The 19,746-nt window shown below is 39.6% G+C and overlaps 1 protein-coding gene across 5 annotated transcripts in view; it reads right to left on the bottom strand.

Annotated features, from left to right (window-relative positions):
* STT3B (STT3 oligosaccharyltransferase complex catalytic subunit B) overlaps positions 1 to 19,746 on the bottom strand; it is a 111,436-nt gene that overhangs the window by 68,503 nt on the left and 23,187 nt on the right. Inside the window, exon 1 of one of the 5 annotated variants that reach the window (XM_036266151.1) lies at positions 12,995 to 13,022. The exons of the other annotated variants lie outside the window; for them this stretch is intronic. The gene's annotated coding sequence lies outside the window, so the exon portion shown is untranslated. Of the gene's footprint in view, positions 1 to 12,994; positions 13,023 to 19,746 lie in introns of those variants that run through there. 5 annotated transcript variants of the gene reach the window in all.

The raw sequence follows: 19,746 nt of genomic DNA, 5'->3' as shown, positions 1-19,746 counted from the left end.
GTATGGCTTCAGACCATGTTGAAGCACCACCACCCAACCACCTCCACAAGTGACACACTCAAGGAATGAACTCAGTGGGTTCCAGAGCCCTGCTGAAGTAAGTCTTGCTCTGAGTGGTGGGCCCCTGCACAGCTGATCATCAAAGGGAGTCAGAGGTCAGTGGGCACAGCCAGTACCTGCAGCAGCTGATCAGCCTGAGTAAATCTGATGTGCCAACAGCAATCAAGACTCAATTACAACATAAGGGTGTAAAGTCCACACAAGGGGTGTACCTCAAGTACCCAGTGGGGGTGACCAAAGAGGCTGTGCCATTGGACCCTATAAGACACCTACTACAATAGGCCACCCTATGAAGCCTAGGAGACATAGCAGCTCCTCCTAATACATAGAAACAAACACAGGGAGGCAGTCAAAATAAGGAGACACAGAAACATGTCCCAAATGAAAGAACAGAACAAAACTCCAGGAAAAGAACTAAATCAAATGGAGATAATCTAACAGAGGCAGAGTTCAAAACACTGGTTATAAGGATGCTCAACGAAATTAGTGAGAATTTCAAGGAACTTCATGAGATCATCAAGGAACATAGGACCTCAAGAGCATAAAAAAGAACCAGTCATAAGTGAAGGATGCACTAACTGAAATAAAGAATAATTTACAGAAAATCAATAGTAGAGTAGGTAAAGCCAAGAAACAATCAATCAATTTGGAACATAAGGAAGCAAAAAACACCCAATCAGAACAGCAAAAAGAAAAAAGAATCCAAAAACATGCGGATAGTGTAAGGAACCTCTGGGACAACTTCAAGTGTACCAACATTCTTATCGTGGGTGTGTCAGAAGCAGAAGACAGAAAGCAAGAAACTGAAAACCTATTTTAAAAAACAACGAACAAAAACATCCCTAACTTGGTGAAGGAAACAGACATACAAGTCCAGGAAGCACAGAGAGTCCCAAAGAAGATGAACCCCAAGAGGCCCACACCAAGACACATCAGAATCAAAATGCAAAAGGTTCAAGACAAAGAGAGAATCTTAAAAGCAGCAAGAGAAAAGCAGTTAGTTACCTACAAGGGAGTTCCCATAAGACTATCAGCTGATTTCTCAAAAGAATCTTTGCAGGGCAGAAGGGAGTGGCAAGAAATATTTAAAGTGATGAAAAGCAAGAACCTACAACCAAAGATTACTCTATCCTTCAAAGCTATCATTTAGAATCGATGGCCATATAAAGAGTTTCCCAGACAAGAAAAAGCTAAAGGAGTTCATCACCACCAAACGAGTATTATATGAAATGTTGAAGGGTCTTCTTTAAGAGGAAGAACAACAAAAAGGCAATAAATACATATCTATTAACAACTGAATCTACAAACAACATGAGCAATCTGAACAGAAACAGATTCATAGATTCAGAGAACTATTTGTTGGTTGCCAGGTGAAGGGATTAAGAAGTACAAGTTGATTGATAGACTGAAGGGGATGGGAGGGGTGGGAGAGGGGGAGGCAGGGTGGGAAGAGAGAAACATATGCATAAATGCATAAATGCATAACCAATAGATATATACAATAGTGTAGGGAAGGCAGGAGTGGGGCAGGAGTGTGGAGGAAAGGGTAAAGGGGGGAAAAAGGGAGGGACATCTGTAATACATTCAACAATAACATTAAAAAAAAAAAAAAAAAAGGAAACGAACTCTTAGTAAGGACTCAGGGCTGTCTCCTATGGATAGAGAACAGGTCAATTTAACAGCATATTTTTCAAAGCCACACCAAAACTCCCGCCTGTCAAGAACTGGATGTTACTATGTTTTTTTTTCCTTTTTAAAAGGTAATAATCATTTACATTTTAAAAAATTCTTAAGTAACTAATAAGTAACTGGTTTTTATTAGGCAGAAGGAACAGTGAAAAGAACAGGCAAAGTTTCTCTGGTGTCCTGGAGCTTAAGTACAATAAACACAAACCAGATTATTACAAATTGAAACAAGCTTTGGAAGACATCAAAGCGATGAAATAAAACAGTGAAATGGGAAGAAGGGAAAAATGGAGGAAGGTATAAAGAATGCTTTAGGAAAGGTGTAAATGAAGTCTTATAACATCTGTGAGACTGTTAAAGGTTGATAGTAGCCAGCCATTCAAAGAAAGGGAAAAGAGCTGTCCCCAGGTAGAGACTAGCAAAGGCAAAGACCTTGACTGGGGTATGAGAGTTCAGCGTATTTAAGATTGATAGAGGTGCCCTGGCTGGTTTGTTCAATGGTTAGAGTCGGCCCGAATACCAGAGTCGTGGATTCGATTCTGGTCAAGGGCACGTCGTACCTCAGTTGTGGTTCGGTTCTCGTCCTGGGTCGGGGCCGTGTGGGAGGCAGCCAGTGGACGTGTTCCCCCCCCTACTCTATCTGAAGATACAAGAAAAAAATATCCTCAGGTGAGGATTAAAAAAAAGACGAGCCCTGGCTGGTTTGGCTCAGTGGTTAGAGGGTCAGCCCACGGACCAGAGAGTCCCGGGTTCAGCTTCCGCTAAGGGCACGTACTGAGTTGCAGTATGTCCCCTGCCCTGGTTGGGGTCCTGTGGGTGGCAGCCAGTCGATGTGTCTCTCTCACATCAATGTTTCTCTCTCTCTCTCTCTCTCTCCCCCCCTCCCTCCTTCCCTTCTTCCCTCCCTCTCTCCCTCCTGCTCTATCTGAATATAAATGCAAAAATGTTCTCAGGTGAGGATAGAAAAAACAAACCAAAAAAAAAAAAAAAGAGAGAGAGAGAAAGGTGCCCAAGAGAGAAAGTGGCAAAGGGATGTGTTTTTTTATCCTCACCCGAGGACATTTTTCCATTTTTTGTTCAGATAGAGCGGGAGGGAGGGAGGGAGGGAGGGAGGGAGGGAGGGAGGGAGAGAGAGAGAGAGAAAAACATCGATGTGAAGGGACACATCGAGTGGCTGCCACCTGCACGACCAACCAGGGCTGGGGACAAACTGCAACCAAGGTACATGCCCTTAGTGGGAACCGAACCCGGGTCTCTCTGTACCGCAGGCCGACGCTCCAACCGCTGAGCCAAACCGGCTAGGGCAAGGGATGTGTTTTGAGCACTATTTACAATTATTATTTTTAAAATAATTGTTAACAATCATCAGGTACTGTGATAAGAATAGTTTTCATTTAATCATCACACATAGACAAAACACACACACACACAAAAAACAAAATCAAAACTCTTCTTGGTAGGATACCGTGTTCAATCTATAGATGATAAGACGAAGGCACAAAGATATTAAAGAATGTATCCAAAGTCATACAGCCATTTAGTGGTCAAGATGGGATTTGAAGTAGGCAGCTTTGCCTCTGGTGTCCACATTCTTGTGCACGATCATAAAATGATTCCAAACAGCATGAGAAATAAATGCAAGTAATCATTTGTTATCACCTTCTGGGTACTGTGAACCTTAACAGTGAATTTCAAACAGTTCCCCGCACCTGAGGGTTTCCAAAGAGCCCCTCTGGGACTACCTTCTGAAGGAGTATGGTATACACTTAAAAAAATGGGATAGGAGATGGGTCAAGATGGCGGCATGGGTAAACGCGGTATTGCCTCCTCCCACAACCACATCAAAATTACAACAAAACTACAACACAACCATTATTCAGAACCACCTGAAATCCAGCTGAATGGAAGTCCTACAACTACGAAATTTAAGAAGCCACCATCTGGAGACTGGTAGGAGGGCGGAGGCGGATGGGCTGGTCCCACACCCACATGTGGTGGATAAAAATCAGGAGGACACCTTGGCTGGGAATGCCCTCCCTGAGGAATGAGGGGTCCCCATCCCACACCAGGAGCCTATAGTTCAGGGTCCCAGTGCCAGGAAGAAATGTCCCCATAACTTCTGGCTATAAAACCAGCAGGAACCGAGGCAGAGGGAGGCTGCGGCTGCGGAAGCCCCAGCAGTTCCTCTTAAAGGGCCCGCTCACAGACTTACTCAGACCTGCTCCCTCTGAGCTCCGAGGGGAGGCAGCTTGAGGGGCACCAGAAAACAGGGAAGAACTGAGCTGTTTGGCTGGAGAGGCAGCTTTCTCCTGGACAGACGTGCTGGTGGAGGCCATTGTTCCTTTGGTGAGCCCTTCCCCACAGGGCAGGGAGACAGCCCCCATATCTGGGACTCCAGCAACCTGGCTCACAGTTGGCCCCGCCCTGGGGGTGATTCCCTGAGACCCTGCCCCACCCAACTTTCAGGCCCACCCAAGTTGTTTCCAAAGGCTTTACCATAGGATTGGCCTGTCTTGGATCCTGCTTCAGAGTTTCCTAAAATCTCTCAAACAAGCAGCATCTGGTACCTGAGCCTAGCAATGCACCTAGCACCATTGGACCAGTGGACACCCTGTGTCAACACAGACCAGTGCACAGTAGTGGAGCTGTTATCAAGGTTCCGACCTCAAATGGCCGGGAGCCCAGCACCATCCCCTGCAGTAGAAGCCCGATCAGAGTCGAGGTATACCCCCAGCAACAGAGGCTGAGGAGCAGACATCCATTCCCAGGCAACAGAAGCACAGACCAGCAGCAGAGAACCACCCTCAAAAACTATAGCAAAGGCTGAGCAGGAGTTGAGGCCCACTGGGCGGCAGCACTCCCCAGCCACCAGCGGTGGAACCTGGGGCTCCACAGGGCCCTGTGCAACACAGCTGCCTGCAAGAGCAGTGCGGAGCCGGGGTTCAAGAGGGGCCAGTCTCAGCGAGCCCTATATCTCTCATTAAGTGGTCCCAGGCCTGGCACTAGAAGCAGCTAGCCTTGGTTCACAACTTTTTTTCCTGGACACCTCCAAGCCCAGCACAAGAAGCAGCCATCTGCAGTTCACTTTATAGCTTATGCCAGGTGGCCCTGGATAGAAAACAGGCAGTGGTTGACCTTGCCCCAATGCCAGCACACCTGGCGGACAGCTTTAGACCACATCGAAACACTATCACCCAACCACCTCCACAAGTGACACACTCAATGAGTGGACTCAGTGGGTACCAGAGCCCTGATGAAGTAAGTCTTGGTCTGTGTGGTGGGCCCCTACACAGCTGATCCTCCGAGGTAATGGCTAGTGGGCACAGTCAGTCCTTACAGCTGATCAGTCTGAGTAAACCCCTCCCAATGACTGCCAACAGCAATCAAGACTCAATTACAAGAGAAAGGTGTACAGTCCACACTAGGGGTGCACCATGAGGGCCCAGCTGCGGTGATCAGGGAGACTGTGCCACTGGATCCTACAGGACACCTACAACAGTAGGCCATCCTACGAAGCCTAGGAGGCATAGCAACTCTGCCTAATACATAGAAACAATCACAGGGAAGCAGCCAAAATGAGGAGACAAAGAAACATGTCCCAAATGAAAGAAAAGAACAAAACTCCAGGAAAAGAACTAAACAAAATGGAGATAAGCAATCTAACAGATGCAGAATTCAGAACACAGGTTATAAGGTTGCTCAGGGAACTTGGTGAGACATCCAAGGGACTAGTGAGACCTTCAAGGAACTTAAGGAGACCACTGAGGAACTTAGTGAGAACATCAACAACATAAAAAAGGGCCAGTCAGAAATTAAGGATGCACTAAATGAAATAAAGAGTAATTTACAGGGAATCAACAGTAAAGTAGGTAAAGCCAAGAAGCAAACCATCAATTTGGAGTATAAGGAAGCAGAAAACCAGAACAGCAAAAAGAAAAAAGAATCCAAAAAAAATGAGGATAGTGTAAGGAGCCTCTAGGACAACTTCAACATGCCAACATTCGCATCATAGGGGTGCCTGAAGGAGAAGAGAGAGAGCAAGAAATTGAAAAACTATTTGAAACAATGACAGAAAACTTCCCTAACTTGGTGAAGGAAAGAAACATACAAGTCCAGGAAGCATAGAGAGTCTCAAAGAAGTTGAACCCAAAGAGGTCCACACCAAGACACATCATCAAAATGCCAAAGGTTAAATACAAAGAGAGGATCTTAAAAGCAGCGAGAGAAAAGCAGTCCGTTACCTACAAAGGAGGTCCCATAAGACTGTAGCTGATTTCTCAAAAGAAACTTTGCAGGCCAGAAAGGAGTGGCAAGAGTATTTCAAGGTGATGAAAAGCAATGATCTACAACCAAGATTACTCTATCCTGCAAAGCTATCATTTAGAATCGATGGCCATATAAAGAGTTTCCCAGACAAGAAAAATCTAAAGGAATTCATCACCACCAAATCAGTATTGTATGAAATGTTGAAGGGTCTTCTTGAAGGCAAAGAAGAACAAAAATATGAACAATAAAATGGCAATTAATACATATCTATCAACAATTGAATCCACAAACAAAATGAGCAAGCAGAACAGAAACAGACTCATAGATACAGAGAACTTTTGTTGCTTGCCAGATGGGTAGGTCTGGGGAGATGGGTGAAAAAGATGAAGGAATTAAGAAGTACAAATTGGTTGTTAGACTGATGAACCTCAAAGGGAAAAGGGGGAGGGAGGGTGGGATGAGATAAACCAAAGAACTTCTATGTATATATGCATAACCAATGGACACCAACAATAGTGTGGGGAAGGCAGGAGGGGGCGGGAATGGGGAGAAAGGGGTCAATGTGGAAAAAAGGGAAACATCTGTAATACATTCAACAATAAAGATGAGTTAAAAAAAAAAAAAAAGAATGGGATATATTACACACTTAAAAAAAATCCTCACCCGAGGATATTTTTCCATTTATCACAGTGGGAGGGAGGAAGGGAGGGAGGGAAAGAGGAGTAGGGGGTGGTGAGGGAGAGAAACATCGATGAGAGAGACATACCAACTGACTACCTCTTACATAACCCTGACCAGTGCTGGGGACTGAACTGCTACAGAGGTACGTGCCCTTGACTGGAACGACTCTGGTCTTAGGGCTGATGCTGTAACCGCTGAGCCAAACCAGCTACAACTTGCAAAAGAAGGGTGCCATCCTATTTAATCCACACATATCTGCTTATATTATTAAGTTCTTGTGTGAACTCCTTTGAAATAAAAGGAGTTCAAAAGTTAAAACAAGTGCTTAAAAAAACGCTACAGCATGTTTAAAATCATATAGGCAAAAACCATTAGCACAGTTGTCTGAAGATATGTTAGGATGCAACTCTGAACTCTGAAGCTTTTGCCCTTTCTTAAATTACTCTGTAAACAAAATGACATAAGTCTCTGATTATATCATTTCAAAATTTCAACTTTTAACCATTTAAACAATCATGGCCATAAGAGACACTACTCTTGAGTGCTGCTAATCATTACGCCAGAGAAATAAGAGAACTTTGCAGAGTTGAGCACAACAAATCCTCACCTGAGAGAAAATACATATCATTTACACTCTCAATTCATTGGCCAGTACTAGTCACTCAGCCCCAACCATGTGCTCACAAAGGAGGGAAACCAGATAATGAATTAACAGCACTAATGTAACCATATGTTGGAGGTGGGTGAGGGAGGACACGCAGTGGGCAAAAGTAGGTTTATAGTTTTGAGTATATGAAATAGTTGATTCTTGTAATATTATTTTTCCATACAAACAACTGTTAAAACTACTTCTGCCGCACGCTGTATGTTGTGCTATTTTGCAGATGAAAAAAAATTTGGTAGCTTGTATATGATCCTACTTAGACCATAACTTAAAAGGTCATGTGTGCATGTATAGTTACATAAATATTTCAAAGGCCGTGCATCCTTAAAGAAATCTGAGTAGAGGAATTCCAAAATGGTGAAGGAGTGAATGGAAGCTACACAAACCATCTCCCAGGACCAAACTGGAATTACAACTAAAATAAAGACAAATCGTCAGGAAAAAGCAACAGAAAAGCAGCTTGTGAGAATCACATAACCAGGGACACTGACTCGATCCTGGTAGGATTGTGGAGTGTGAGAGGGGGGGCTGGGAGCCCACAGACAGCAGCAGCCTTAGCTGTGAGCAACACCCTCACGTTACACTCCCAAGCGGCTCCACAGCCCAGAGCGGGGACAGATGCTAAAATAGCCACAGCCACTCACCTTGGGCTCGGTCAGAGGGAGGGCAGACTGGACTGGAACTGTGTGGGGACACTTGGGATTTGGAGGGTGTTCAGAGCTTTTGCTGAGTTGCAGCCACGCAGGACTGTGGCCATCTTACTCCTTTCCAGGGCTCTGGGGAGAGGTGGTGGCCCCTCTCTTGGAGATTCAACCACACCCAGGTGGGCCATTGAAATGCAAATTAAGGCTCATTAACAACCAGCATCTGCCCCACCCTCGGGAAATCCCCTTACCCCGAGCACCTAAGGGAGTTTTTCATTCAACTGAGAACCCAAGGCTCTTCAAGTAACCACTACTAATAGCCTCCAGGCAAAAAGCTAGAGGACAACTGAACTATTCCTGGGCTAGCAACTCTAACCAAAAAAGTAAGAATTCACAGTGGTGTTTAACATGGGTCCTCCCTCGCTCATCCAAACCCAGGAGAGGGAGCCACAAACAGCAGAACACCCAGGGAAAACTTGGCAGGCTCCAAAGCCCACTGTGATAGCCAAAATGGTGAAACAAAGTAACAAAAGCCAAATGAAAGAAAAAGACACCTCTACCGAAGATGGGATGTGGAACAGTTAAGCAAGTTAACAGAGCTAGAATTCAGAGCCATGATCTTGAGGAAGCTCAGCAGCATGAGTAAGGACATGAGCACCATGAGTAAAGACATAGAAATGTTGAAAATCAACCAATTGGAAATTTAAAATCACCAAGAAGAAATCAAGAATGACATATCAGAAGTAAAAAACACAATGGAAGGTCTAAACAGCAGAGTAGAGGAAGCTGAGGACCGGATCAGTGAATTAGAAGACAAGGTAGAAAAAAATCAACCATTCAGAAAACCAAAAGGAAATAACAATTAAAAAAACAGGAAGACAGCTTAAGAGAACTGTGGGACAACTGGAAACGTAATAATATTCACATCATATAAGTCCCCGAAGAAGAAGAAAATTAGCAAGGGTTAGAGAATATATGTGAAGAAATAGTGACAGAGAACTTCCCTAATTTGGTGAAGGAAGAAAGCATTCGAGTTCAAGAAGCACAGAGAGCCCCAAGTAAGAAGAACCCAAACAGGCCCACACCAAGACACACAGTAATTAAAATGCCAAAAATTAAAGACAAAGACAGAATCCTAAAAGCAGCAAGAGATAAGCAACAGGTTACCTACAAAGGAAACCCCATAAGGCTCTCAGATGACTTCTCATAAGAAACACTACAGGCCAGAAGGGAATGGCATGAAGTAATCAAGGTCATGAAAAACAAGGATCTGAATCCGAGACTACTCTACCAAGCAAGGCTGTCATTCAAAATAGAAGGTCAAATAAAGAGCTTCCCAGACAAAACAAGGCTAAGGGAATATGTTAGCACCAAACCAGCGGTGCAAGAAATGTTAAAAGGACTTCTGTAATTAATAGAAGAAACAGGAAGAAAAATATAACCAAACAAAACAAAAATGGCAATAAATAAGTACTTATCAATAATCACCTTAAATGTAAATGGACTGAATGCTGATAAAAAGACACAGAGTAGCTGATTGGATAAGAGAGCATGACTCACCTATATGTTGTTTACAAGAGACCCTTTCACATAGGTTGAAAGTGAAGGAATGGAAAAAAATCTTCCAAGCAAACGCAAAGGAAAAAAAAGCTGGGGTAGCAATACTCATTTCTGATAAAATAGATTTCAAAATGAAGGCCATAACTAGAGACAAAGAAGGCCACTCCATAATACTGAAAGGATCTATCCAACAGGAAGATATAACCTTGATAAACATGTATACACTCAATATAGGAGCGCCAAAATATATTAAAAATATTCTGAAGGACTTCAAAGTAGAAATCGACAGCAATACAATCATAGGAGGGGACCTCAACACCCTGCTGACACCACTGGATAGATCCTCTAGACAAAAAATTAGCAAGGAAACAGAAACTCTAAATGAAGCACTAGATCAAATGGATTTAATATATACCAACACAGAATTACACCGCAAAACTGCAGAATTCATTCTTCTCAGGTGCACATGGGACATTCTCAAAGATAGACCACATGTTAGGACTCAAACTAAATCTCTACAAGTTCAAGAATAAAATCATATCAAGAATCTTCTCAGATCACAATGGCATGAAACTAGAAATCAATTGCAACAAAAGCATGCAAAGACATTTGAACACATGGAGGCTAAATAGCATGTTATTAAACAATGAATGGGTTACCAAGGAGATCAAGGAAGAAATTAAAAACTTCCTGGAAAACAATGAAAATGAACACACAACAACACAAAATCTATGGGATGCAGCAAAAGCAGTTCTGAGAGGAAAGTTCATAGCACTACAGTCCTACCTCATGAAACAAGAAAAATTTCTAATAGACTCTCTAATCTCACAACTTAAATAATTAGAAAACAAACAAAAAGAAAACCCCAGAGCAAGTAGAAGAAAGGAAATAGTAAAGATCAGAGCAGAAATAAATGACATAGAGACCAAAAAACGAAAAAAAAACAATTCAAAGGATCAATGAAACAAAGAGCTGTTTTTTCGAAAGAATAAACAAGATTGATGGACCAAGAAACAGAAAGAACACAAATACACAACATTAGAAATGAAAGGGGAGAATAACTGACACCACAGAAATACAAAAGATCATTAACAACTACTATGAACAAGTATATGGCAACAAATTCTACAATCTAAGCAAAATGAACAAATTTCTAGAAACACAGTCTCCCAAAACTGGACAGGGAAGAGATAGAAAACTTGAACAGACCAATAACAACTAAGGAAATTGAAGAGGTAACCAAGACTCTCCCAACAAACAAAAGCCCAGGCCCAGAGGGCTTCACGGGGGAGTTTTACCGAACATTCAAAAAAGAACTAACACCCATTCTTCTCAAACTATTTCAAAAAATTCAAGGAGAAGGAAGACTTCCAAACTCGTTTTATGAGGCCAGCACAATTCTAATTCCAAAACCAGAAAAAGACACACTACAAAGAAAGGAAACTACAGGCCAATATCCCTGATGAACATAGACGCCAAAATCCTGAACAAAATACTAGCAAATCGAATCCAGCAATATATCAAAAAAATTACTCACCATGACCAAATGGGATTCATCCCAGGGATGCAAGGCTGGTACAATATTCACAAATCAATAAATGTGATAAACCACATAAATAAAATGAAGAATAAAAACCACATGATCATATCAATAGATGCTGAAAAAGCATTCGACAAAATCCAGCATCCATTTTTTATAAAAACGCTCAGCAATGTGGAAATAGAGGGATCATATCTCGACATAATAAAGGCCATATATGAAAGACCTACAGCCAACATCATACTCAATGGGCAGAAACTAAAAGCATTTCCCTTATGAACAGGAACAAGACAGGGATGCCCACTTTCGCCACTCTTATTTAACATGGTACTGGAAGTCTTAGCCACAGCAATCAGACATGAAGAAAAAAATAAAAGGGATCCAAATTGGAAAGGAGGAAGTGAAACTGTCATTATTTGCAGATGACATGATATTATACACAGAAAACTCTAAAGACTCCATCAAAAATCTACTAGACTTAATAAATGAATTGGGCAAAGTAGCAGGATACAAAATTAATGTCAAGAAATTGATGATATTCTTATACACCAATGATGAACTCACAGAAAGAGAAACTGAAAAAACAATCCCATTTACCATTGTGGCAAAAAATTAAGATACCTAGGAATAAACTTAACCAAAGAAGTAAAGGACCTATTTGCAGAAAACTACAGGACATTGAAAAAAAGATAGAGGAAGATATAAAAAAGTAGAAGCACATACCTTGCTCACGGATTGGAAGAATTAACATCATTAAAATGTCCATATTACCCAAAGCAATGTACAGATTCAATGCAATCCTCATCAAAATACCAATGACATACTGCACAGAACTAGAACAAATACCTCAAAAGTTCTTATGGAACCAAAAAATACCTAGAATAGCCACAGCAATCTAGTAAAAGAAGAACCAAGTTGGAGATTTCAGGTTATACTACAAAGCCACTGTAATCAAAACAGCTTGTACTGGTACAAGAATAGGCATACAGACCGGTGGAATGGAACAGAGAATACAGAAATGGACCCAAGACATTATGCTCAATTAATATTTGACAAAGGAGGCAAGAGCATACAATGGAGTAAAGACAGACTCTTTAATAAATGGTATTGAGAAAATTGGACAGCTACGTGCAAAAAAATAAAACTAGACCATCAACTTACACCATACACAAAAATAAACTCAAAATGGATAAAAAGACTTAAATGTGACCCGTGAATCCATAAAAATTCTAGAAAAAAATGTAGGCAACAAAATTTCAGACATCATGCGTAGCAGAATTTTCACTGATACATCACTTAAGGCAACAGAGACAAAGCAGAAAATGAACACATGAGACTACATCGAACTAAAAAGCTTCTGCACAGCAAAAGAAACAGCAACCCACTGTATGGGAGAGCATAACTGCCAAGAATACATCAGATAAGGGATTAATTTCCAAAATCTATAGAGTACTCATACAACTCAACAAAAGGAAGACAAAGAACCCAATTAAAAAATGGGTAGAGAAGCTGAATGGACACCTCTCCAAAGAAGACATACAAATGGCCAAGAGACATATGAAGAAATGCTCAACATCACTAATCATCAGAGAGATGCAAATTAAAACAACAATGAGGTATCACCTTACACCTGTCAGAATGGCCGCCATCAACAAATCATCAAACAACAAATGTTGATGAGGGTGTAGAAAAAAGGGGACTCTAATATACTGCTGGTGGGAATGCAGACTGGTGCAGCCACTATGGAAAACAATATGGTGTTACCTCAAAAAATTAAAAATTGAACTGTCATTTGACCCAGTGATCCCACTTCTAGGAGTATACCCTAAGAAGCCTGAAACACCAATCAGAAAGAATATATGTACCCCCTATGTTCATAGGAGCACTACTTACAATAGCTAAGATCTGGAAACAGCCCAAGTGTCCATCAGTAGACGAATGGATAAAAAAGTTGTGGTACATATACACAATGGAGTACTATGAAGCTGTAAGAAAGAAAGATCTCTTATCCTTTGAGACGACATGGAGAGATCTGGAAAGTATTATTCTAAGCGAAACAAGCCAAGCAGAAAAAGACAAATACCACATGATCTCACTTATTTGTAAAATATAATGAACATAACAGCCTGTGGAATACGGTAGATCCAGAGACGTGGAAGTAGGGTATAGACTGACAATCCCCAGAAGAGGGGGTGGTGGGTGAGAGATAAACCACAGAATTTATATGCATGTATGCATGAACAATGGACATGGACAACAAAGCCGGGGATAGGGTGGGGGGGATGGGGAGGAGGGTTTCAATGGGGTAAAAAAGGAGAAACATCTGTAACAAAAATAAAATTAAAAAAAGAAAAAAGAAGAAGTCTGAGTAGGTTACACAATAAGCTGTTATTAGATTATGCCTTTTTTTTTTTTTAAACAATGGGCAATTGTTAAAAACAAAAAGTAAAGCAAAACCAAAAAGCTTAGGCAAAGTAAATGAATTATAGTCAGAAAACTATTAACTACTTAACCAATAACAATTATCACCACCATTTTATAAGCAGCATTACACATAATGTATAAAATGCTTTTTTTCTTTTTATAAATTCTCCAACAAGTATTACTCTCACAAAGGAGATAAAAAGCAAGTGGTTCCTAAGTCTCCAATTTCTCTTCTTCTTGGCACCTTTAGTGTATTTAGTATAATTCATATATTAACCAATTCAACCACGGTCAGTTTCTTTCAAGTAATTTTTAATTTCTAATCTTTATTCCAAGTTTATTTCTCATTTTTTAAAATTTTTTATTAATTAATTTTTGTTACAGATGTTTCTCCTTTTTCCCCTGCCCAATCCCCAGCTTTGTTGTCTATGTCCATCGGTTATGCATACATGCATATAAGTTCTATGATTTATCTCTGCCCCCCCCACCCTCTATTCTGAGGTTTGTCAGTCTGTACCCTACTTCTATGTCTCTGGGTCTATTTTGTTCATCAGTTTGTTTAGTACATTATATTCCACAAATAAGTGAGATCATGTAATATTTTCATCTCATAAAGGTATGTGTAAGCATGGGTATGCTATTTTTCAAAAAAGTTGCTATCCTTCATTCCTATTTGACAACCTGTCTTCCCATTATATACAAGCTTGTCACATAAATGTTAAAGAACTACTTTGGCAGAATATCTAATGCTAACATGAAAATAATATCTACTATCATTTGCATATCTGATATAGCAAAAAGAAGCAAGAATGGGAAAGTTATTTTTTCTCAGAATTCTTCCTTCACCCTTTTAAAACTGTTTATAGGAACTAGGAATTTTAATTTGACCTAAAAAAGCCAGTTCACTTTTATAGGACAGGTGTTATACATGGTTTAAATACTTATCTGATGGAAAGGAAGTCTCAGTTCTCATGAAAAGGGAAAAAAAACAATGCAAGACAGGTAATTCTGTTGTTCCTGTTGCCCATTATTGTAAAACCTTCCAAGTGACAGTCTTCATTATTTTTATTTTTATTTATCTTTTGTTAATCCTCACCCAAGGATATTTTTTTTCATTGATTTTCAGACAGTGGAAGGGAGGGAGAGAAAGGGCAGAGAGAGAGAGAAAAAAACACTGACATGAGAGAGAGACATCAATTTGTCTCTTGCAAACCCAACACCCTTGAGCCAACAGGCTGGCACTCTAACCACTGAGCAAAACCGGCCAGGGTGAGAATGTCTTCATTTCTTTTTTCTTTTATTGATTGATTTCAGAGAGAGAGAGAAAGGGAGAGGGAGAGGGAGAGGGAGAGGGAGAGGGAGAGGGAGAGGGAGAGGGAGAGGGAGAGGGAGAGGGACAGGGAGGGAGAGAGAGGGAGGGAGAGGGAGAGGGAGAGAGGGAGAGAGGGAGAGGAGAGAGGAGAGAGGAGAGAGGAGAGAGGAGAGAGGGAGAGAGAGAGAGAGAGAAACATCGATGAGAGAGAACATCGACTGGCCGCCTCTTTTATTTCCCTACTGGGGATTTGGCCCACAACCTGGGCATGTGCCTTGACTGGGAACTGAACCAGCGACCTCTTGATGCAGGAGTCAACGCTCAACCACTGAGCCACACTAGCCAGGCGAGATAGTCTTCATTGTTAATCATCGCCATAATCTATCAGTATTTTGATTTGAACAAATTTTTTAAGAGAATTAAAGTTTAACAATTAGTTCTGCATCTCTTCCTCTTTCCCCAGTTATCTTCTAATAACACAGAAATTAAGCATGTTGTTTTTGTTTTATCTAATTTAAATATTTTTCTCTTTATCCCATTTTCCTTGTATTTTTAAGCAGTCTTGTTACTGACAAGTGAGAAAATTATTCATATATCCATTTCATAAATGAAAAAATCTGTTTGAGACTTGTCTGTCTTAAGAAGTCATTCTCCCTCTTTCTCTTTCTGAAGGAAAAAATGCCAAAAATCTGTAAGGATGTACCTCCTTTTGGATTTCACTTAGACTATTCAAGTAACATAGTGCACTATCTAAAAGTAGAGTTTCCATCCTAAGTAAATCAATGGAAGCTTTGCTTCTTTATTACATACTTCTAATAACCTATTTCAATTAGTCTCTTTTCCCTCTAGTATTAGTCTAGGTTTTACATAAAAGAAAAAGGCTTTTCCTAATTCTTCAAATATAGTAGCAAAAACTGTAGTATGAAAACACAAGGAAAAAAGTAGTCTTTTAAAAAAAGATATGGGCTTTATGGAAAAGATCTATTTTTCTAATTCCAGAATTACATATTGCTTCCTAAACACCTCTGTTTAACCATAATTGGCTTTGTTACAATAAGAAAATCTATGCTAAGCTACATAAAAACCTGGCTCTTTCCTAAGGGAGACCATTTGAAAGCCAAAATTCCAAACAAGACACACCTCACCAAAGGTTTGTATTGTAATTTCAGTCCCTGAAACTGACCTCTATTTATTTCTCTTCTCATTTAATACTGACTTTTCTCCTCTACTTTATGCTTTAGAATAGTAGGAATAGTTTTAATATATTTTTTAGACTTATCCTCACAAATACCTCAGGATATATATTAGTACTTTCAAGATGAATTTGCTATATTTAATCTCTATAGATTATGATCCAACAAATAAATTTCTGACAACTCAAATTCTCAGAACCACCTAGGTCTGTCAATAACAGATATCTTACTTGCTCTCTGAGAGATCTCCACACCAACACTGTGAACTATGCCTTTATTTGGAACCCTGGAGGTTTTTATAACTTGGGGCAACATACAGTGATACTTCGGTTCTCAAACGCCTCGGTTTTCGACCAAATCAGGATTCGAGAAACTTTTGTCTCGGAATCCGAACAAATATTTGGAACTCGAACTTCCGAGTTGAGCCGAATGGCGTTCATTCGGCCCAGCGCGCCTTGCTTGCGTCATCAGTGTGAGTGCAGAGAGAGAGTCACGCTTTGTGGAGTCCGCTTTCCTATTGGGTTTCATTGCTTCGGTTCTCGAACAATTCGGTTCTCGACCATCCTCCTGGAACGAATTATGTTCGAGAACCGAGGTATCACTGTATATAGAGTTAGGTGAGTGGCATGCCTTTCTTTTGTAAAATTGGAGATGGACGACCATACAATGAGAGATGGGGAGAGAGAATCTGTATGATGCCTGGAACACAGTTTTAAGAAAAAGTACATAAAGAAGCTGAAATATGAACACCAAATCTCTTACATGTGCCAATGCCTCTAACTAAATCCCTTGGATAACAAAATATATATATCAAGTAATCAATCTATCTATCTCCATCGGATATAGATAAGTTTTTTTTTTAACTTATATCAAGTTCTCTCTCTCTCTCTCTCTCTCTCTCTCTCTCTCTCTCTCTCTCTCTCCATGGGATATAGATAAGTTTTTTTCCTTAGTCACTATCCTTCAGATACTGAAGTCAAGGCTTAATCTTCAATTTTCCCTTTTCACTCACTGTTACCTCTTTTTTTCCCTCATACATTCCCTGAACTTTGACTATCACATACCATTCCCAAGTACAAAATTCCTATTTTGAAATGCTAAAGCCATATATTGAATAGCAAACTTGAATAAATGTCTCCATAGGCACATCATGCTCAACATAACTAAAACGGAACTCATTATTTACTCTGCCCTAAAACCATTCAAGTTGATCTTTATCTTAGTTAACATGTTACCATTATCACAAGTATTTGGGAATATCTTAGACTCCTCACTCCCTAAACCCAGCTCTTAAAACTGCCCTAATTAAAGCCCTCTTTGTATTTTTTCTAGACTATTTCACTGGCCTCCTTACTGATTTCCAGGCTTCTAGTATTCCCTTCCTACCCACCAATCCAACCTCCACACAACAATGATCTCTCTAAAAGAACTATTAAATAATTTTTCAGACTCCCTTCCCTAACTCCACCCTGAAATGGTTCTTGCCTACTTCTTTTTCACCTAATATACCTAAACGTCTAGTTCATCCCTAAATAGTACTGTCCATACTTTTTCATACTTCTGTATCTTTGCACAAACTGTTCTTATTGCCAGAAGAGCACATCCTCCTTTGTATCCCCCCACGCATACTATCCTTAAAGACCGAATTCAAGACACCTCCTCCTGTAAGTCTTAACTATCCTTTTCCAATAAGAGTTTGCATTCCCTCCTTCACACCTCCTACTGGATCTTGCACTTTGCACTGTACCTCTTTCAAACCAACATACTAAATAAATAGCATTAATTTACCTACTAGGCTTCATCCTGAGTGAATAATAACAAAAACAAATAGTGAACATTTAATGAGTGTTTATTATGAATTAGATAGTGTTCTAATAATAATAAGTACCTTTATTTGCATTAGTTCATTTACTTTTCATGATCACCTACTAGGATGGTTTTGTTGTCATTCCCAATTTACAGATAGGAAACCTAATGCACAGAGGTTAAGTTACTTGCTCAAAGTCACTCAACTAATGAATAGCAAAGCCATGATTTAGTCTCTAGGTAAAGATAATGAGTCAATCTTCCTATTGTTAGCACCCAGCACAGTGCCTGGCAGATATTAAGTTCAATAAATGCTTGTTAAAGCTCCACTGAACACTATATATGATCCAATTTTAAAACGTTTATCTACAAATATCCCAAGTGATTTAGTGCTAGTGTGAGGTTATGAGTTGTATAAAATGTTTTAACTCCCACTCTAAGGTAAACTAGTTGTTCTACAGAAATGTACTATTCAAGTAGGAAATAATAAAAACAGTGTAACTGGTTTAATTGAATTTTCATTGTCTGAACACTCCATATACTTTAGTCAATGTTATTTGGGTTACTCTTTATGTTCTGGCCTCTAAAGTCTTTCAATCCTTTATATCACTCACACCGCCATTCAGTGTTATATGCAGAAATGAAAAATATCTGTTGTAGCCAAATGAATTTTTGTTGCACTTTCTAAAAAAAAAAAAAAAAAAAAATTGTCTGAATAAGGGCTTAATTCCCACAATTACCAATGTCAACACTTGACATGGCCCTAACCACGTTGTCCTTTCAACATGCCAAACTTGTTCCTGCTTGGAGAAATGCTCTTTATTCAGATCTTCACAGGGGTAGCTAACTCAAACTGGTATTGACTCATATATCACTTCAAAAGGCCTCTTTCACTTCTATATCTATTGTTGTAGTCCCATGGCCACGTCCCAGACACTAGCTAACACATTATTTTTCTTTATAGCTTTTATCACTAACTAAAATTATTTTTATTTTTGCTCTTTACATATTTGCTTGCCAAAAAATAAGTTCTATTACAATGGAGACCCTGCATATAAATATATCTAAACACTTGGTGATATGCCTGGCACAGTTATCACACAATGACTATTTGTTAAATAAACTGAATGTTGAAGGTTATCATTAGCACTAAAAGCACTGCTCTACCATAGTTCACATACACAATCAAAGCCTTTAAAAAAGAAAACAATGCTTTTTAAAATTCTAAAATCTATATACGATGATAATTTATCACCTTCTTGTTCCACAAAAATACTTAATAAAGGTAACATGGAAAGATAAAGAACAAGGGAAGCATAGATACAAAAATTCAAGACTAGATAAAAATATACAAAAAGTAGGTCATAAGGGCCTATGAGTTAAACTTTAAATCTGACTTCATTTCCCAGCAACCAAAGCCAAAAAGCAGAGGGATGAGTTACTCAACAGGAAGGATAAAAAAATGTTATTTTTTCATTCAAATTAAATTTTTACTGAAAGTATATCAATATGACAATGTTTTTACATTAAAATAGAACCAGATATCAAAACATAGTGACTCTTAACATAAATTTTCTTAAAATATCAAGTTTATCCTAAAAACTAATTCTTGCAAGAATCATGCCAGAATTATAGGTTTTTATAGCTAGGTGCCACCTCAAGGATAAAAGTAACAAGATTGGGAAATAGGAGAGTCAGGAAGAATAAGTTAACAGGTGACGTACAATAAGATATTCATGCAACTGCACATTATCAGATTTTGACATTCCTAAACATCTTGTCAAGAAATATTTATTTACTTACTTACTTACTTATTTATATTTCCCCTACAACATTGGTATTATTATCAAGAACAAGCACTTGTGGCCAGAGGTTCCATAACAAAAATCAGGTTTACTAAAAAAAGTAGT

This window comes from Molossus molossus, unplaced genomic scaffold (assembly GCF_014108415.1).
Source record: "Molossus molossus isolate mMolMol1 unplaced genomic scaffold, mMolMol1.p scaffold_m16_p_18, whole genome shotgun sequence".
Taxonomy (NCBI): Eukaryota; Metazoa; Chordata; class Mammalia; order Chiroptera; family Molossidae; genus Molossus; species Molossus molossus.
This window is presented reverse-complemented; position numbering and strand designations above follow the sequence as displayed.